We start from the raw sequence: 22,299 nt of genomic DNA on the forward strand, positions 1-22,299 counted from the left end.
GGCCAAGGAGATATCATGGTGTAGAGTAGTGAAGGGGAGACATGTTGCACATTCCCGAAGATTTGGCAGTTATGGCAATGCCTGACGTATTTGATACAATCCGACTCTATCGTGGTCCAGTAATATCCTAGACACCTGATTTTATTTGCCATCATTGGTCCACTCACGTGAGGGCCACATTCTCCATCATGAACCTCTTTCATCATTTTTTGTGCCTGTGAATGATCAAGGCAGCGCAAGACTACACTAAGAAGTGTTCTTTTGTAGAATTCTCCTTGCATGAGGAGGTATTGTGAGGCTAGTAGGCGTATCGCACGTTGTCCCCTCATATCCATAACTGGTGGATATGTACCATTGAGCTTGAAGTTTAGAATGGCTTGAAACCAGGGTTCCCCTGGATTTTCTTCCTCATCTGTAATTTGGTGCACATAGGCTGGTTCTGACCGTCGTTCGATGCATAAAGGCATTTCTACCATGTCATCTGGCATATTAATCAAAGATGTAAGTTTTGCAAGAGCGTTTGCAAATTGATTCTCTTCGCGAGGTAAGTGTAGATAAGTGACCTGATCGAAGAATTGGGCAACTTGATCTATCCTAGCCTGATAGGGTGCTAGACTTTCACTTTGAATTTTCCAAGATCGAGTAATTTGTTTGATGATCAAGGACGATTCTCCGTGAACTCGAAGATTCTTGATACCTATACTTACTGCCGCTTGTAGCCCGATGAGGCAAGCTTCATATTCTGATGCGTTATTTGTCACCTCGAAGTCGAGTTTGACAGAGAGTGGTGTATGCTCACCTTCAGGAGAAATGAGCAACACTCTTATTCCAAATCCTCTTATATTCGATGCTCCATCAAAATAAAGGTCCCAAGAGTCTACGTTAGTTTGTAGTATGTCCTCGTCTGGAAATGACCACGTGTCTACTTCTTGGGTGTCGTTGATGGGATTATCTGCGAAGAACTCGGCAACGGCGTGCCCTTTTATAACCTTCAGAGGTACATACTTGATATCGAACTCTGAGAGCATTAAGGTCCATCTTGCCAAGCGTCCGTTGAGGACGGGTTTTTCGAAGAGGTATTTGACAGGATCTATTTTGGAATACACCTTGACATAGTAGCTAAGCATGTAATGGCGTAAGTTCTTTGTTGCCCACACAAGAGCGAGGCATGTCTTTTCGAGAGGTGTGTAAATGCACTCATACTCCAAGAACTTCATACTAAGGTAGTAGATAACTCTTTCTTCTTTCGCCACAGTTTGTGCAAGCATAGCCCCCATGGCTGTTTCGGTCACTGTGAGATATAAACCAAGGGGTTGATCTCGCTAAGGAGGCATGAGCACTGGTGGCTTGGCTAGTATCTTCTTAATTCTGTCAAATGCTTTTTGGCAATCATCGTCCCATATAGTATGATCTGTTTTCTTGAGCTTTTTGAAAATGGGTTCGCAGATCATAGTAAGCTTTGATATAAATCGGCTTATATATTGCACCTTGCCTAGGAATCTTCTAACCTCCTTCTCTTTTTGAGGTTGTGGCATTTCAATTAAAGCTTTGATCTTGGATGGATCAGTTTCTATTCCTCTTTGACTGACGACATATCCCAGGAGTTTGCCTGATGTTACCCCGAACGCACACTTCTGGGGATTGGGCCTCATGTTGTACTTTCGCAATCTTAAGAAGAATTTACGAAGGTTGTCAATGTGCCCCTTCCTATCCTTGGACTTGAAAATCATATCATCAACGTATACTTCTACTTCTTTATGCATCATGTCATGTAGCAATGTGGTTGCAGTTCGTTGATATGTAGCTCCAACATTGATTAGCCCGAATGGCATAACAGTATAGCAATAGGTGCCCCATTGAGTGACGAAGGCAGTCTTATGCATGTCTTCTATGGCCATTTTGATCTGATTATACCCTGCATATCCGTCCATGAAGGATAACAATGCGTGGTCTGCTGTATTGTCTACCATTATGTCGATGTGTGGTAGAGGGAAATCGTCCTTGGGACTTGCTTTGTTTAAGTCTCTGAAATCAACACAAACTCGGATTCACCCATCCTTTTTGGGTACGGGTACTATATTAGCCACCCAGTCTGAATACTCGAAAACTTTGATGAACCCGGCTTTGAATTGTTTATCGACTTCCTCTTTGATTTTAAGAGCCCAATCGGTCCTCATTCGACGAAGCTTCTGCTTTACAAGTTTGAAACCTGGTTTGATTGGAATTCTGTGTTATGCAATATCCCTGTCGATTCCTGGCATGTCTTTGTAGGACCAAGCGAAAACGTCCTTGAACTCGTGTAGGAGGTCTATGAAATCATCCCTTTCAGTTGGGTTTAAGGTTGTCCCTATCCTAAGTTCTTGGGGTTCTAATTCGGTTCCTACGTTGATGGGTTCGGTGTTCTCTATAACTGGTGCCCCTTCCCCCTCTTGTAATATTTCTTTAGCTATGTAGGAGGTAATTCGATTGAGTCTGGGTCAAGATCATCCTCATTATCATCGTAAATAGAATTGCATTCAGAATAACACAAAGAGTAAGCAGAATCTGATTTATTCATGTTAAATTTTGAAAAGATTTGAAACAAAGAAGTCATCTACTCAGTAGTCAGTGGCGGTAAAGGGACATCTGCTGGGGCATTTCCCGAGATACTGTTACTATTTGATGCTATGCTAGGAGAAACAAGGGGATTGGGAGTGACGAAAGGAGGAGACTCTCTAGGGACTTCTCTAGACACAGACTCTGATTCCGACTCTGCCTCCGACTCTGACTCGAATTCGTTTTCTTCAGGTTCTCCTTTGAACATCTCTCCTTCTCCAGTGGTGAGCTTGAAGAGTCTTCCTTTACTATTTGTCCATTTGATAGACTTTCTCTATCCTTCCTGTTGATTTGGGTTGGTTTCGGTAAGTAGCATGGTAATGATCTCATCTGTGAGACTTTCGACATTTTTAATTAAGGGAAGATCCTGGAGGTAGACATCTTCATCACTATCCGTCCATATCCCGTTGATTACCTCCTCGTTCGGGGAGATAAGATGTGAGCAATCCAAAGTGGTTTCCTCATCTGTTATCATCAGAACTCCAAGAGGATTCTGAGTATTGTTAGGCTTACCTCCAGGAGGTATAGGTAAACGACCATCTTCGATCATGTCCTGAAGGACATGTTTTAGCTTGAAGCATTTCTCTGTATCGTGTCCCTTACCTCTATGATATTCGAAGTATGCATTTTCGTCCCAGAACTTGGACTTCTGTTCTGGGTCAGGTGTAGGTCCTATGGGTTGGAGCTTACCATGTTTCATCACCCTTTTCAGAGCATTGGAGTATGTATCGCCAATGTTCGTGAACTTCCTTTGTGGGTTATTCTTCTTTGATGATTTGAGAAGGTTAACCTCATCCGTCTTGCTAGTAGAGCCATAAGAACGACTCGTTGAGCCTTGATATCCACGACCCACCGTTTTGGATAAGAGCCCTTTACGGATGTCATCTTCAATTCTCGTTCCTAGCGCGGTTAGATCTTTGAAGGTCTTTATGTTTTGGTACCTCAAGTGGTTTGCATAAATGGGTCTCAAGTTATCCACGAACGTTTCCACAAGGGTAGCATCATCTGGACGTTCAACTAATTGTGTGCTAGTCTTCCTCCACCTATTTAGGAAGCCGGTGAAGCCTTCTTTTTCATTTTGGGTAAGAACCTCTAGAGTGTGCATGTTGACTTGGATTTCAGCATTATCCGCGTATTGTTTAGTGAATTCAATTGCGGCATCATCCCAAGTGGCAATCTTCTTGTGATCCAAAGAGTAGAACCATTGCTTAGGAATGGTGTCGAGCGATGAAGGAAAGATCCTTAAGAACATCTTAGATTTGATGCCTTTGATAGACATGTAGTCTTTGAAAGCACGAATGTGGTTCAAAGGGTTTTCATGCCCCTTGAATTTCGGGATATCAGTTATGTTGAAGTTGGTTGGCAATTGAGCATTCACGGCCTCATACTTGAGATTATTCTCCCTGTAGATGTCATCTCCCTTAAGGTACATTAGTTGCTTCTCCAAGTATTGGAGTCGCTTTTCACCTTCAGTAGGACCTATTAGAGGGTTGATTTCTTGTTGTCCAACAAAGGGTGGAAGGTTATCATGCATAACTTCGCTAGAATTATCGTCTTCTGCAGGAGGGAGTCTAGTTTCTACAACAACAATTCGGCCTTCGATAGCGTTGAGGCGATCATAGGCTTGGTCTTGGCTTGTTTGGAGACGAGCGAGCGCAGCTAGGATTTGTTCATTACCATTTGGGGGTTGACCACTAGCACTTGTGGTACTAGTTTCAGGCATCTTGGAAACTGGATAAGAGATTGACGACGAATCAAAAAAACGATTGACCATTCTAGCACACTTACTCAAAGAAAAGACTCGACTTGTGAAGTGGGACTGTGCCACTTGTGTTAAGTGGGGTTTGAAAGTGACAAAGGTTTGAAATGTTTGTCCTAGACAACTGTAGTGTAGTTGTAGGAGTGCTGACTCGAAGTGAGGTTTTGAAATGAGTTTTGAGGCCCGAATTTTGACTGGATATTTGGACAGAGTTTCGACTCATTTTGCGATAATTTAGGCCATTTTTAAAAGTGTTTACATTTTAAAAAGGTTATTTGATTTTACAAAATTTCGTCATGGTTTTGTTTACAAAATGGTGATCACATATGATACAAGCAATCATACATGCATTATAACGTTATGCTGAGTGCATTTAGAAGGGTTTTAGCTTAAAAGGGTGGGTTGCCATACCGAGCAATCAAACCCTGGTCTGTGGAGAGGTCCGTGCCAAACATGAGTAAGGTCGGTTCCTAGTCCATTTCCTCGAGTAGTGAAAGCCCTTGATACAAACATGAGTAAGCATCACGATATGTTTGAGGTCAATCGCTATCCATCCTTAGGCCCAGATAAGAATTTGGACCGTCCAGACGGGACGATTGGTCGAATGGATTGGGTTGGGCCTAGGAAGGCCGAATAAAACGACCTAAGAAGGTCGAGTAATGAAAACCGACAACTGTCTCATATAAACTATTCCCTAACCTTGTTCAATTTCACCCTTGGCAACACGTAAGTTTATTTCTCCCCAGCGGAGTCGCCAAACTGTGGACACGGGGGCCCCCGGGGGCGCTTGGGAAACAAGCGTTTGCATTTTTGGAGTCGCCACCAATTTATTGTGGAAAATTGGAAACCGTTCGAATACTTCGCGTCATGTCAAGACACAAAGTAGTGACATAGACACTAAGAACTCGTTACCCTTAGCATTCTATGTCTAGAATAACTCTCGTGGATGCCAATGAACACGGATGTTCACAGAGATCTGGAGTAAGGGGTGAGGGTACGTATTAGGAAGTCCTTTTAATGAACACCTAATCCCGCCCGCCTCGATAGCGGCCTCTACTAATGATTAGGGAAATCGTTTGTACTCGATATGCTGTCGATTATATGCATGCAATGCAGCATCCAACGTTTTGATCCTAACATGTGAAAATTAACTAAGTCGGTGAACAAGTAATTAGCAAACAATTATGTCGAATTAGGGTTTAGAATTAATTACATGTGGAGAACCAAGTAAATAAATCATACAATACAATAAATAAATAAATGCAATAATTAAAATTACAATAATTACAATGGTTTAATGATTTACGTCAAAAATATATTTAAAACGGATAATTTGAGAAAAATACAAGAGAAAATAAATTAGGTTAGAAAATACGGACATATTAGGAGTGATATTAGGATTAATAGTTAATTAATACGTAAACTAATGAATTAGGTCAAAGCAAGAACGGAACTTCAGAGACAGAACTCAACTCGGAACAGGCGCAACAATGCTGCGTCTTTTGGAAGAGGCGTAGTGGTCACTGCGCCTGTTCCTGAGGTGAGTTCTGGCTGTGAAGTCAGAACTGTGAATTGTTAATGTTCGTTGGTGTATTTAATGATTGATTATGGATATTTGACTCGGATGAAAGTGATTTAGTGTATTATTTACATATGAATTTGGTCATAAAAGCGATAAAAACGAATTAATACGAATTAAAACGAATTAATACAGATTAAAAATTAATTACAAATTAATTAAGTTAAACTTTATTAATTGAAAGGCGTGTCAAACTGAAAATAAACAATGAAAACATGTACAAAGGTCGAATTCTTGAGACTTGATATGAACAAATCGAATCTCCAAAATCCGGGTTTGATTTAATGACGAAAACCCGCAAATATTGATTATAAGGGATTTAAATCGGATTTAAAGCGATATATGTGTATTAAAATTATTATGTACGAATGAATAAGAAGAAAATAAGAAAAGGAAACAAAAAGGATGAACTAACAGAGAAGCTAGGAAGAACAAAAAAGGCAGGAACTGTGGCAGCCTCTGGAAGAGGCGCATCAGTTGCTGTGTTTCTTCTCGATGTCTGCTAACTGTTAATCCGTAAAAATAGTTTAACAAAAGGGTTTTAGAAATCGGTTTTAAGCATACTTTTGACGTAAATCTTACATTAATTGGTACAAAAATAAAATACAATAATAAAAGATGGGATTTACACCCTCAGACTTACATGTTTGACGAAACGAGATTAACTAAGTTAAGGTATAGTGATTGCTCGACTCGAATGTATGATGAAAGTGCCCTCGTAAGAGGATTTAGATTAAATTGATTGATTAATTGAGGTGTAGTTGGTCAAAATGGTTGGTCATGCAACGTGACTGGTACTCAGAAGGATCCGAGCTTACGTGGTCGATTGATCAAGCACGTAGACGTCAATAAGCTTAGAGCACGGTCTTAGAATGCAAAGGGAGAAGAGAAGGGCGGACACTCGCGTGAGAAATATGAGGAACGAAGGTCCCTATTTATATTAATCACACGGAGGGATTATGGAATGACTCAAACTTTGGAAACAAATCTCGAAAAAAATCTGAAAATACGCAGAAAAGAGCTGGGGAAGAGGCGCAGCAGCTGCTGCGATCCTTCGAAGAGGCGCAACAGGTGCTACGTCCTTTCCCCAGAGGTTTCCTCCTGCGGAAGAAAGATTTCCGCGTTTCTTTTATGGAATTGCGGTAGATCTCTACTTCCTTATTCTTTAAAATAAGATTTTCGGGATATATTTTACCAAAAGGATATAAAATTAAACTATGGAATAAATATCTGGAATATTCTAGAACATTCCGACTCGGCATTTTAAACGATTTATTAGAAAATGAAGCGGTTTTTGACCCGGACTCCAAATGAACTCTAATTACTGTCAAAACGACTGTAATGGTGCGTAGATGAAGACCAAGGGGTAGACACAAGTATTTGAGCTATCACTTGACGATAAACTTACGAACTGTCATAAATCGTTCCGCGTACCAAACATGCGGCCCAATCAACACTGGGTGGCTTGCGGGAGGTGCATAAATGAGGTATCTACACAAGTAAATTTAGCATGTCAGTTTATTAGCTATTCTAGCAAAAATAAACAAAGAGAGGGATAAGAGATGTTCTTACTCTTAGCATAAGATAGATTAGGAAACATTAGTGGTCAGTCAAAACACGACACAAATTATAAGTAATATAAATTAAAACCTAAAATCAATTAAATAAATTAGATTATTACCCTAATTTATATTTCATGCATAAAAAAAAAAAGAAGATTAATGAACTAATTATATACATCATAACTAATTAATTAAACAATAAACATGATTTATGAACAATAAAAAAACGAGAAAAAAAGAGAAAGATGAAATTTGTTCACCCTCAACTTACATGTAAGACGAACTCTGCTACAGATCGATTGATGTAGGTTTTAACGAGGGTACGTCTTCGACGGTTTTTGGAATAAAACTACAAGGACTTGATTTTTGGACAGAAATAGTGCTAAAAACGATTACTAAAATGCTAAGGATTGAGTGATTGAGATATGAATTAAACCAAGCACAAAGCCAAGGTTTAAGACTAAGAGCTTGTTCAAGCACCAAACAATGAACTCACTCAACCCCTAGCACTAAGCAAAGGAGGGTCTTCTAGCACTAAGCAAAGAATTTTAAGTAGAAAAACTAGGTTTTCACTTGTATTAATGTTCATTCAAATCTGAAGTTCTCATGTGCCTAGCTTGGTTTATATAGACCAAGGCTTACAATCTTGACCCTTGATTATTGATGTGACCATAATTAGCGCATATTTAGCCCCCAAATTAGCCTTGTTCCCATGCTTTTTAGTGCATATTTGGGTCATTTATTGTCTTTAGTTCTTTGTTTTGCATATTCTTTGAGATTTTGATCCCTTGGTAGGAAAGGAGTGTAAATCTTGCATTTTCATGGCAAAACAAGACTAAATTGATTGAATTCAATGACCAAGCATCAAGGAGAGACAAGATTAGAAGGCCTTTGTACATATTATAGTAGATGAGCAATGTTTAAGAAAGGATCCTTGCATCCCCAAGGAAATCCCCAAGGATTTTATGAAGAAAAGGGAAGAAAAGAAGAAGAAACGATGTTGAGCTACAATCCGAGCGGATTGCCATGAATCCGCCCGTCCTCCACAGCATAATCCATGCGTCTTCTGCCAAAGACGCCCGGGTAAGCACCCACCAGAATCCGAGCGGATTCCCTTGAAGACGCCCGTCTTCCCCTGCTATAATCCGCCCGTCCCGACACCAATACGCCCGGATTCCAGCCCAGCACGAATTCGTTTCTTCAAGCATCAAAGAAAATAGCCCTTCCTTCGAAAAATACCGGCTTCTCCCTGCTCAATCTAAAAAGTGTAATTACTAGTTTAGCCCTTAGTTAACCCTAATGCATCCACCTAATTTCCACTATAAATACCCCATTAGTCTAATTAGAAGAGGATGTTCTTCTTATCAATTATTAGAGTAGTTAATATGAATCAAATCTCTCTTTAGTATTGTAATCAACAATTAATCAAGTTTTAATACAAGTTTTATTTCCTTAATCTCTCTTTTGTTCATCCTTTATTTTGGGTAATTGAAGATTATTTGGGTTATTATTGGGAGATTGACAACCTCTCAATCAAGCATCAAGTACTTCTTTTATTCTTTGCTTTATTATTGGAATCATTAGTAGGTATAATCCTCTTAATCCCTTTTTAAATATTGTTAATTGCTTTCATTTATTCATCATGTTTCCTTTTGTTGGTATGATTGACAACCTTGCTAGCATGATCAACATGATAATGAGTGAGTAGTGACCTAGCTAGGGTTAATGGGTAATTAGGGGAAACCAACATGGGGAATGATTCATGCTTAAATTAATATGCTTTCATGATTTATTTGTGACACGTCTGTCGCGTACCTGTCAAAAATAACCAACTGGCTCTAACTAATATAGCTAGGGAAGTCGGGTCGAATCCACAGAGAGGTAGGAATTTGTCAGCTAAATTCAAGTTCGTCTAAGTAACCAAATTGGGGGTTTATAAAATGTGATTTCTAAACTAAGAGAATAAGGAAAGAGGAATAAAGGAAGGAGTTTAACAGATAAAGGAGAATAGCTAAGACAAGCGGTTCACCACAATCTTCTGGTCAAGTAATCTAGGTCCCAGGTCAATGCAGCACGGTCTAAGGTGTAGCGAACGTCACCTTTCGGTCCTTAATTCACCCTAAAGTGTAAACAGTTTAACTTTCGCCCTCGCTGCAATACTCTATTGTTCGCTACTAGTCTGCCTCTTCCAACCTTTCGGTCTAGGTCAAGGTCCACCAAGAATAAGGGTCTAATTGCGTCGACTCAATTAGGCAATTACAATTAATTGGAGCATTTAAACGACAAAGACGGTACTGGTATTAACCTAGTAAATTAATTACTCTCCCTTCAAATCATGGATCCCCTATAGTCTTAGCATAGGAAATTAGCTACTCATAATCGTCGGATTAACAATTACACTAACTGAATAATTAAAACTAAGCATGATGACAAACTATTAAGAGATTGATTGAACTATTATAAAGCAAAGAGAGAAAAGGAATTAAAGCAGTACAATAAATTAGATTGATAATACCGAATTCGAGTGACAAATGTAGAGAATAGAAATCCAAAGAACAGTAACAAGAGTAGCAGTCGAAAATGTACGTAGTGAAGAGATGGGAGTAACGTGATGTTCCCCTCAGTCTTATACTGAAAAATCGTCTTAAACCTAATCTATGGACTGATTACAAATGCCCATAAAAGATTAGGCGGAAATAAACCAAAAGCACACGAAAGCCCCTCGATCGAGGAGAAAGATCACTCGATCGAACGCCAAGTCACTCGATCGAGCCAGGACAACCTCTCGATCGAGCACTGCTTGCTGACTTCCTCGATCGACTCCTTAAACTGGTCGATCGACCAGTCTTGAGTGGTAAAGCATTCGATCGAGCAGTAAAGCACTCGATCGAGCTATATAGGCGCGTCAGGACTAGAATTTCTTCCTGAACTCAGCTCATACGTCCTCCAAGTGTAAGATTTCTAAGCTCCGGCTCCTTATTTCCCATGAATGCGTACAATTGGGACAATTAAGGCTCAATTTAGCTCCTCCTCGGTCAATTCCTGCAAATTACAATAAACGGACCAAAGTAGAATATTCGGGGGTATTTGTAGCCAGATGCTACATAAAAAGCACAGAAATGCGTGTAAAAATGAGGTGATAGCCTTATATAAAAGACACGCATCAAATCTCCCCAAACCAAACCTTTGCTTGTCCCCAAGCAAATATGAATGCAACTAAGGGTGAACAATAGAACGGGACCAACGCATCAGCTACAAATCATCCACTAGAACCATTTTAATGCAACAAAATGACAAAGTGGCAACCGAAAAGTGCAAACGAGTTAAATTAATGTTTCAAGCTTACTGAACCGTCGACCTTGCAAGACTCAAAGATGTCGGACTCTCACGGGTCGCTCGTCACTCAAAATCAGGTACAAGGTGAGTATATATGTGAAAGATAGGGAAGAATCAGACACTCACCTAACTCGACCTATAAGAACATGCATGCAGTTAACATGAATAAAGTCTCTACAACCGTACATATGCATCCCAACCATACTAATGACCAAGACACGTGCCGAGGGCTTACATTTGGGTTAGTGAGGTAATGGGTAAGAAGGGGCTAACATGAATTTGGATATGTGGGGTTAATAGCCAGGCTAGCAACAACGGATCCAAATTTAGACTGCATCCCAACTTCGTACTCATAACAGCAAGATGAAACGGTGCAAAATTACGCACTAAACTCACAAAACACCAGAGGTCGTCAACTCCCCATAAAATATAAATAAAGCACGGGAGTGCGAAACATTGTGCAATTCTCATTCTTTTTTTTTTCATTCTTTTTGAATTTTTCTGTCTCTTTTTTTTTTCGCTTCCTTTCTTTTCTTTTTCGCACTTTTTTATTTTTTTCCTCGTTCCATTTTTTTCAACAATTCAACACATTTTTTCTTCCTTTCCCTTCAATTCTTCCACCATCTTCTGAAATCAGATGAAATAACCATATTGCAATAAAACATTCCAAGAACTACTCGTTACTAGCTCAGCTAGGGTAGGAAGTATTATAGAAAGTAGTTGATAGGACAAAAAGGCAATTTGGCTATGTGAGGCTCATGGGTAGAATGAAAAAAAGGGGGACTGCCTCTCCTAACACGTGTCACCATCCACAGACCGAATGCATACAGGTATTAAGAAGACTAGACTCATGCTTATGCAAATTGATGTTACATGTCTTAAAGAGAGTACTACTCACATTCTAAATGAAACCGGTCATGAATGTCACCAGTTTAATAAGCTCTAACCTCAGAATGTAATGTAGCTTGCCGACATAAAGAATCAAGTCTATTTGTTCAGATAAGAGAGAAACAAAAACTCGTAGATTATGCACATAATCATGCCAGCTAAATGTCAAGAATATGCCAGGCTCAAGTAAAGATTCAAAGTAGCGTCAATGTTCAAACGTTCCGACTCAAATTAAACATGAAAATTTTGAAAATTTTTGTTGAATTTTATGATTTTTATATGATTTTTTTTTTTGGAATTAATTAAAACAACAATGCATGCGGAAATAAATAAACGTGCAAGCAAAAATGCAAGAAACATGCAGACACAGATATGGATGCATACCTCCCCAAACCAAACCGTACAATGCCCTCGTTGTACCAAAAATAGGGAAAGAAATGCAAATTGAAAAGAAAAGGGGAAGTGGAGTCGGAAAACTTACAAAACGTCATATAGCGGGACCTCCCCAAACCGACCATGAACATGGGAGGTCAAAGAAAGTCAAACAGTGGCTTTGTAGACGTAAAAAAAAGAAATGAGGAGGTCATAACTACTCGATCGAGCACCTGGAACAACTCGATCGAATGTCTTGCAGCATGAATGGACTCGATCGATTGAAAGACCATTCGATCGAGTAGACGTGGTATGGGTTTTGGTCGATCGAGGACTGTTATCACTCGATCGAGTGGGATCTCCCTCAAAAAGCGCTCGATCGAGCATACGATCTTTCGATCGAGTACTCTTACCTGCAAACACGCACTAAAAGCAAAGAAAATGCAGATGGAGTTCAAAATACAGCGTTCAAAGTTCAACGTTAGCCTAAGAAAATTTAAATAGTTCAACAAAGGTATAATAAAACAGTCCGGGCTGCCTCCCGGAGAGCGCTGGTTTAAGAGGTCCCGCACGACCTTTCTGGCATCAATTTACTGGCGCGTCGAGCTCGTCGAAGCGCAAGACTTCAACACGATTATCCGCTTCGCTCGCCTCGTGGTAATGCTTCACGTACTGGCCATTCACCTTGAATCTATGACCCTCGGAATCTTCAAGCTCTACGGATCCAAATTTGGTAACAGCTGTCACCGTGTATGGACCACTCCACCTGGACTTCAGCTTGCCAGGAAATAGTCCCAACCGGGCATTAAACAGCAACACCTTCTGCCCCATATGAAACTCCCGAGGTAGGATTCTCTTGTCATGCCATCTCTTCGTCTTTTCCTTGTAAATGCGCGAGCTGTCATAGGCATTAAGCCTAAACTCCTCTAATTCATCTAGCTGCAAAAGACGATTCTGACCACACAATTTAGGATCATAATTAAGCTCGCGGATTGCCCACCAGGCCTTACATTCCAGCTCAACAGGTAAGTGACACGATTTCCCATAAACTAACCTATAAGGTGATGCACCAATTGGTGTCTTAAAGGCGGTTCTATAAGCCCATAATGTGTCATCTAGCTTAAGACTCCAGTCTTTCCGTGATTTAGAAACTACTTTAGACAAGATCTCTTTCAACTCACGATTAGAGACCTCTCTCGACCACTAGTTTGGGGATGATACCCCAAACCACGCCGGTGTTGGACACCAACTCTAGACAGTATGGAAGTGAGTTTCTTTTCCTTAAAATGCATCCCCCATCACTAATGACGACCCTAGGGACACCAAAACGGGGGAATATGATCTTTTTGAACATTTTTATCACGGTCTTACCGTCACAATGAGGTGAAGCAATTGCCTCAACCCATTTTGACACATATTCTACTGACTACTAAAATGTACATGTTACCTTTATCGGACGGGAACGGTCCTTGGAAATCAATGCCCCGGACATCGAAAACCTCAACCTCTAGGATGCCGTTTTGTGGCATCTCATGTCTCTTCGAAATGTTCCCCGATCGTTGGCAAGCATCACAAGCTGAAACAAAAGACTTGGCAAAGCAAACAAGGAGGGCCAAGTATAAACCAGATGAAGTACCTTAGCCACGGTGCGCGATGGACCGTGGTGACCACCATATAAAGAGGAGTGACAGCCTTCCAGGACTATTTTGGTCTCCCACTGCGGAATACACCGTCTCAGAGACCGTCGCACATTCCTTAAACAAGTAAGGATCATCCCGAAATCCGCTTAGCGTTATACGTAAAACGCTTCTTTTGGCGATGAGAAAGGTCGGGCGACAGTGCCACCGACAACGAAGTTAGCTATATCGCATACCAAGGTTCTTGGTTAACAATAGACGATATAACAGCAATTAAAGAATCGTCAGGGAAAGAATCATCAATGGGTAGAGAATCTTCCCCTTCTTGTCGCATCAGCCGCGACAAGTGATCAGCTACAACGTTCTCAGCTCCTTTCTTGTCCTTAATCTGCAAATCAAACTCCTGAAGGAGGAGTATCCATCTCAGTAGCCGTGGTTTAGCCTCCTTCTTAGCAAGGAGGTGCCTCAAAGCTGCATGGTCAGTAAAAACGGTGACTTCTGACCCAACTAAATAAGTACGAAACTTCTCTAAGGCATAAACTACAGCTAACGGCTCCTTCTCGATGGTAGTGTACTTCACTTGAGCCTCATCCGAGTTCGGCTCGCATAGTAAATAGCATTCAAGGCTTTGTCTTTCCTCCGGCCAAGCACCGCTCCTAGTGCATAGTCACTCGCATCACACATGATCTCAAACGGCAAGTCCCGGTTGGGAGGTTGTATGATCGGCGCGGAGACTAAGGCCTCGCTTTAACTTTGTTAAAAGAAAGACAAGCATCGATAAACACAAAAGGGGCATCCTTAAGCAACAGCTGTGTAAGTGGTTTAGCAATTTTGGAGAAATCCTTGATAAACCGCCGATAGAAACCGGCGTGACCAAGGAAGCTCCTCACCCCCTTAACATTAACAGGAGGTGGTAATTGCTGAATCACTTCCACCTTTGCTTTGTCAACTTCTATCCCCCTATCAGAAACTAAGTGCCCTAAGACAACTCCCTCGTTGACCATAAAGTGGCACTTCTCCCGATTCAAAGACAAGATTAACCTCAATACAAATACGCAACACTTTCTCTAGGTTAGACAGACAGTTAGAAAAATCACTTCCATAAACACTAAAGTCATCCATAAAAACTTCCATGATAGACTCAATATACTCTGAAAATATCCCCATCATACACCTTTGGAAGGTGGCAGGGGCATTGCACAAACCAAAAGGCATTCTGCGATACGCAAAAACGCCCTTAGGACAGGTAAATGTGGTCTTAGCCTGATCGTCTGGGTGGATGGGGATCTGAAAGAACCCTGAATACCCATCTAAATAGCAGAAAAATTTATGAGAAGCTAACCTTTCTACCATTTGATCAATAAAAGGAAGGGGAAAATGATCTTTCTTGGTGGCGGCATTCAGCTGTCTGTAATCTATGCACATCCGCCAACCAGTCACTACTCGGGTAGGTATTAATTCATTCTTCTCATTCTTTACTACAGTTGTCCCTCCTTTCTTCGGGACTACTGTCTTGACCGGGCTTACCCATCTAGAATTACCTACAGAATAAATAATACCGCATCCAGCAGCCTTCATTACCTCGGCCCATCACGACATCCCGCATCTTCGGTTCACCCTGGCGCCGACCCTCGCCCCGCAAGGTTTGTGATCCTCCTCCAGCTCTATCCTGTGCATGCAAATATCGGGACTAATACCCGTGATATCATCCAGTGAATAGCCCATTGCCTTCCTGTTTTTCTTAAGCACAGCTAGCAAGGAGGTCAGCTGGTCATCACTAAGCTTGGCACTGACAATGACTGGATACTGCTCTGTATTGTCTAGGAAAGCATATTTAAGATGAGAAGGGAGAGGCTTACGTTCCGGTACCTTTACCTCAATGGAGCAAAGAGTGCTGATCATTTGTTCCACCTGCTCTCCCTCATGCTCATCTAAATCATCAACAAGCAAATCCAACGCAGCGTCATCGTCGCCTGCGGGCTATCTCGCACACTCATCAAAAAGCATAAGAGCTTCCAGTGGGTCCTTCATAAAAGAACCCGACCAGAAGTCATAAATAGACTCGTCAATGATATCGACTGAATAGCATGTGTCCTCTATCATTGGGTGAGCTAAAAAATCTTGGGCAAACCGAATGTGATAGCATCATCCCCTCTCGCAAGAGTCGACGCCCTTGTCGACATCAATAATGACCCACTGTACAAAGGAATGGTCTTCCTAAGATAATTTGGGTCCTAGTGTCCTCAGCTATATCCAAAACAATGAAATCCACTGGGATGTAGAGCTTGCCTATTTTCACGGGCACGTCCTCTAAGACACCTAAGGGCCTCCTAACGAGATCTATCACCATCCAGTAGGGTAATGTTAGTCACTTTGAAATGACTCATCTTTAGTTTCTTGCGACGGGGAAGGGGCATGACACCGACACGGCACCTAAATCGCAAAGGGCCTTATCAATAACCATATTACCTATGACACAAGTAATAGAAAAGCTGCCCGGGTCTTTCATTTTTGGAGGGGCCTTATTTAACAGCAGGTTACTAGACTCTTCCATAAATGAAATCGTTTCAAATTCACTCAGATTTCTCTTACGCGTCACGATATCCTTCATAAACTTAGCGTAAGTGGGTACTTGAGTAACAAGTTCGGAGAAAGGACGATTACACTGGAGGTTCTTCACGATGTCCACGAACTTACCGCACTGTTGCTCAATCCTTGCGTCCTTCAGACGACTTGGGAAGGGTACCCTGGTAGCGATGAGCGGTCCTGCGACCTTTTCTTTACCCTTATCAATGCGTGACGTCTCCACAGCAGGGGAAGATGACACGGTGGCGGTATTAGATAATAAATTAGGATTCCCGCCACTTACAAAGACTGGTCGAATACTTTTTACCGGTCGATCGACCGTTTCTTCTTCAATTTCATTCGATCGACCCGTCTTGACACTCGATCGAGTGTTTTCTTCAGCATATTTACTCGATCGACCAACTTGGAGTTATGTACTTCTCGATCGACCGCCATTGTCACTCGATCGAGTGACTGGATGATTAGAACCGCTCGATCGAGTAGATGAGTTGCTCGATCGAGTGGTTCTTCGCACACGCACAAGTATTTCTCAAAAACTCGTCTAGATCATCATCTGAGTCATCATTAGCTGCCAAAACCTCGTCTTCTTCATGAGGAGGGTCACTTTGAAAGTTCATTGCACTGGCTGGATCGCAAATTGGGAGAAACTTGGCTTGATCCGTCGCGTGTGTCAAGTGCGCGACTTGCTCTTTCAACTCCGATATAACCGTATCAGATTTTTGTGACATACTCATTATAATGGATTTCAACTCGGCAATTTCTTCTCTTGCAGAGGGAGAGACCGGTCGTGGTACTGGCGTAGAAGGGGTAGAGACGCTCTTTATCTCTTCATATAGCTGAGAAAAAGGAACCCCTTGCTTGTACTTCTTATATGCAAGGGCACGCTCTACACCTGCCGTGCATTCATAAAGATCGTGCCCTTCCTCGCCACATCTACCACATGGCTCTGTATGCTCTGTAATCGTAGGCATATTGTCATGCAACCTTCGAAGCAACAGCCAATCTGCAAAACTGTCAAAACTTTGCAGAAAATGAGATCAGCCTCAAGGAATAAATCCCTTGAGACAAAAGACAAACTTAATTAAGCAACAAAATTGCGCCACCTCCCCGGCAACGGCGCCAAAATTTGACACGTCTGTCGCGTACCTGTCAAAATAACCAACTGGCTCTAACTAATAAAGCTAGGGAAGTCGGGTCGAATCCACAGAGAGGTAGGAATTTGTCAGCTAAATTCAAGTTCGTCTAAGTAACCGAATTGGGGGTTTATAAAATGTGATTTCTAAACTAAGAGAATAAGGAAAGAGGAATAAAGGAAGGAGTTTAACAGATAAAGGAGAATAGCTAAGACAAGCGGTTCACCACAATCTTCTGGTCAAGTAATCTAGGTCCCAGGTCAATGCAGCACGGTCTAAGGGGTAGAGAACGTCACCTTTCGGTCCTTAATTCACCCTAAAGTGTAAACAGTTTAACTTTCGCCCTCGCTGCAATACTCTATTGTTCGCTACTAGTCTGCCTCTTCCAACCTTTCGGTCTAGGTCAAGGTCCACCAAGAATAAGGGTCTAATTGCGTCGACTCAATTAGGCAATTACAATTAATTGGAGCATTTAAACAACAAAGACGGTACTGGTATTAACCTAGTAAATCAATTACTCTCCCTTCAAATCATGGATCCCCTATAGTCTTAGCATAGGAAATTAGCTACTCATAATCGTCGGATTAACAATTACACTAACTGAATAATTAAAACTAAGCATGATGACAAACTATTAAGAGATTGATTGAACTATTATAAAGCAAAGAGAGAAAAGGAATTAAAGCAGTACAATAAATTAGATTGATAATACCGAATTCGAGTGACAAATGTAGAGAATAGAAATCCAAAGAACAGTAACAGGAGTAGCAGTCGAAAATGTACGTAGTGAAGAGATGGGAGTAACGTGATGTTCCCCTCAGTCTTATACTGAAAACTCGTCTTAAACCTAATCTATGGACTGATTACAAAAGCCCATAAAAGATTAGGCGGAAATAAACCAAAAGCACACGAAAGCCCCTCGATCGAGGAGAAAGATCACTCGATCGAACGCCAAGTCACTCGATCGAGCCAGGACAACCTCTCGATCGAGCACTGCTTGCTGACTTCCTCGATCGACTCCTTAAACTGGTCGATCGACCAGTCTTGAGTGGTAAAGCATTCGATCGAGCAGTAAAGCACTCGATCGAGCTATATAGGCGCGTCAGGACTAGAATTTCTTCCTGAACTCAGCTCATACGTCCTCCAAGTGTAAGATTTCTAAGCTCCGGCTCCTTATTTCCCATGAATGCGTACAATTGGGACAATTAAGGCTCGATTTAGCTCCTCCTCGGTCAATTCCTGCAAATTACAATAAACGGACCAAAGTAGAATATTCGGGGGTATTTGTAGCAAGATGCTACATAAAAAGCACAGAAATGCGTGTAAAAATGAGGTGATAGCCTTATATAAAAGACACGCATCAATTTGCTTGCTTGTTTTGATCTCAACTCATGCACATGTTATGTTTGATGAAATGTGAGCTTATGAATCCTTGCATTTTTTACCCATCACCTATCCTTCCAATGAGACTTGTAAGACATAAAACAACTTGAGTCTCATTAGACCATGCATGTTATTGAGTAGGGAAGACTAAGTCGACTTGTAGGTGTTGTACAATCTAATCGATTCGGCTCCGGGACCCAAACTTTCCTAGGATTGTAAGATATAACCCAACTCAATCCATCACATCAATAATTGCTTGCTTATAATTTGAGAACATGTTTGTATGATCAATTCCCATGATTCCCCTATGACCCCATGATACCCTAGTGCTTTTTATCAATTGTTTACAACCCTTTTATTTCATCTTGCTTATTTACTTTCATTGCTATTTAGTTAGTGGCCTTCTACATCAACCCAAATTGTGACACCCCTAAGACACCACTAGTTTAAATAGAAATCTCATCTCAATTCCCGTCCCTTGGGATCCGACCTTTACTTGCCTCTTTACTAATTGTAGAGTTGTTTGTGAAGCTATAAATTGTGTTTTGATTCGGACGTGACCCAACGACAACATCTATTAAATTGTGAACACGAAACGGACCGATCAAAAATGGCGCTGTTGCCGGGGACGGTGTTAACTTGATTTAGATTTTCTTATATTGTTATTAGTTGTGTCTTTCTTTGCCTTGGGGAAGTAAAACTCCTCAAGGTTTGTTCTAATTATTTTCGAGTTGTTTGATATTTTGCATATCTAGAAGGTCACAAGGTGATTTGTTACCTTTTGATCGTGAAAGTGAAAGAACCTTGACAAACAATTGGAGGTTTGCTAGGAGGAATTTGAGAGGTATTAGTGAGGTAGTGGATATTCAACCAACTATTGAGTTCATCAACCCTTTTGCAAGAGAAGGTGAGGAGAACCCAACACAAAATACCCCACAAAATCAACCTACAATGCCTAAGTTTTCATCACATTCCGTACCCACCGAGGAGAACCTACCCAATGGTACTCCCGCACCACAACATTTGACCGGAAATTTTATTGCCAAATCCGCCTTTATCCAATTAGTCGAAAGGAGCCAATTTGGGGGGATGCCTAGTGAAGACCCTCATTCTCATATGGAAACGTTTTGTGACTATTGTGATGCGATTTCTCAAACCGGTGTGACTCAAGACTAAATTCGATGGGTCTTATTTCCTTTTTCTCTAATCGGCACCGCGAAACAATAGTTGAAGGGCCTTGATAAGGCCACTCTCGGAATTGATTCATGGAAGAAGTTGGCTCTAGCTTTCTACAAAACGTTCTACCCACCGGAAAAGACTAACATGCTAAGTGCTCAAATTACGGGTTTTAAGCAAAGGGATGAAGAATCTTTGTATGAAGCTTGGGAGCGGTTCAAAGGAATTTGTCGCTCATATCCTCACCATGGACTTAGCGAGTGGTTCTTGGTACAACAATTTTGGAACGGTCTATATGAAGATTCAAGGAACATTCTCAACATGGGATCAAATGGAATGTTCACCGAAGTTGATGACAATCAAACATGGAACAAGATTGAGGAAATGGCGGTCCATAACTCACAATATAGTAGACCTCGCAAGGCTACTAGAGGAGGAAGGAATAAAGTGGACTCCGTTACTCAATTGGGTGCTCAACTTAGTGCTCACATTGACACAATCAATTTGAAGTTTGAACAAGCTATGGCTAGACTTGAAGAAGCCTCAAAATCACCAAAGCATCATGTTAATGCCATGACGGAATCCTCATCAATCCCAAGTGGGATATGTGAGAATTGTGGAACTTTGGGACATGACCAAAGTGAATGTAGGGGAACAAATGAACAAGTGAATGCTTTCCACGCATACAAGAGTGGTACCCCTTATTCCAACTATTACAATGAAAACACCAAGTTTTATCCAAATCTCTCATACAAAAGCCAAAATGTTCAAAACCCTCAAACAACATACACCCCACCTCCCATGAGAAACCAAAATCAAAGACCCTTTTTCAACCAAAACCAAGGTTACCAAAACCAAAATCCATACAATCACCAAAATGACCAAGGTTTTGATGTTCAAAAAGCGGTCCTCCAAATGCAAAAGAATCAACAAGAGTTTTTCACTCAAATGCAAAAAGATAGTCAAGCAATGGAAACCACCATCAACAACATTCTAGCTCACACCAAGATGTTGGAAACCCAATTGACTCAACTAGCATCTTAAAGCTCACAAAGACAAAAGGGGCAATTACCACCTCAAAGTAATCCCCCAAGACATGAAACGGTTAGTGCCATTCACTTGAGAAGTGGTACAAGGTATAAAGCACCGAAGAAGCAAGTTGAGGATGAAGTTGTGGAAGCAAGTGATAAGGAAGAAATTGTGCAAAACTCCAAAGATGGAGAATCATCAAAAGAAGAAATTTCAAAGAAAAATGAAGACAAGGTCAAGGGGAAGGAGCCCATTGTGATTAAACTTCCTTTTCCAAGTCGTCAAGCCAAGCCCAAATTTGATGACCAACTTGGAAAGTTTATGGAAATTGTGAAGAATTTGGAAGTCTCAATTCCTTTCACGGAATTAATCAATCACGTGCCGGCCTATGCGAAATACATGAAAGACATCCTCACAAAGAAGAAGTCGATCCAGAAACTTGAGACTATCGCCTTCACTAAGGTGAGTAGTGCAATAATTCAAGGGAGTTCACCTCCAAAACTAAAGGATCTGGGAAGCTTCTCAATACCGTGTACCATTGGCGACACCACGATCAACAAAGCCTTATGTGATCTAGGGGATAGTGTGAGTGTTATGCCGTACTCGGTGAGTAAAAGGTTGGGGATGGGAGAGCTTAAATGCACTAATATCACACTCCAAATGGCCGATAGATCGACGAAGACACCATTAGGGATATGGGAACATGTCCCCGTACGAATTGGGAAGTTTTTCATCCCGGTGGACTTTGTCATTGTTGATATGGAGGAAGATTCCAACATTCCAATCATTCTAGGAAGACCCTTCTTACACACCGCGGGTGCGGTGATTGATGTAAAACATGGTGAGCTCACTCTAGAAGTGGGAGATGAGTGTATAACTTTTAATCTTGACAAGACTATGAGAGCTCCCCGTTTACATGAACCGTGTTTTTTGATCGATCATTATAGTCGGAAGGATGAAAGGAAGAAGTCGGAACTCCAATGGAAGAAGAAAATTGAAGATGCTCCATTCAAAGAGCAAGTGAATTATGACAAAGAGAGCTTGCAAAGCTCATCAAAGACAAGCAATGAAGAAGATGGCCTCATTGGCCAAGAAAAGGAAATGAGAAAGTTGTCTCCATCAAATCAAGAGATTTTCAATGATCAACTTAATGAAGTATGTGGTCTTTGGGACGACGAATTTGAAGGGATTTTTAATCCCTACATTGGTAATGCCATCGATCAAGACCGACAACAAGGGCCAAGGTCTATTGAAGACCTCTATC

General features: G+C 41.2%; 1 non-coding gene across 1 annotated transcript; it reads right to left on the bottom strand.

Moving 5' to 3' along the window:
- Positions 1–20,153: 20,153 nt before the first annotated feature.
- On the bottom strand, positions 20,154–20,260 carry LOC141615530 (small nucleolar RNA R71). The gene has a single exon (XR_012529947.1). It is a non-coding gene; the product is annotated as a small nucleolar RNA R71 (small nucleolar RNA).
- Between the last annotated feature and the right edge of the window lie 2,039 nt (positions 20,261–22,299).

Source organism: Silene latifolia, chromosome 11 (assembly GCF_048544455.1).
Source record: "Silene latifolia isolate original U9 population chromosome 11, ASM4854445v1, whole genome shotgun sequence".
Taxonomy (NCBI): Eukaryota; Viridiplantae; Streptophyta; class Magnoliopsida; order Caryophyllales; family Caryophyllaceae; genus Silene; species Silene latifolia.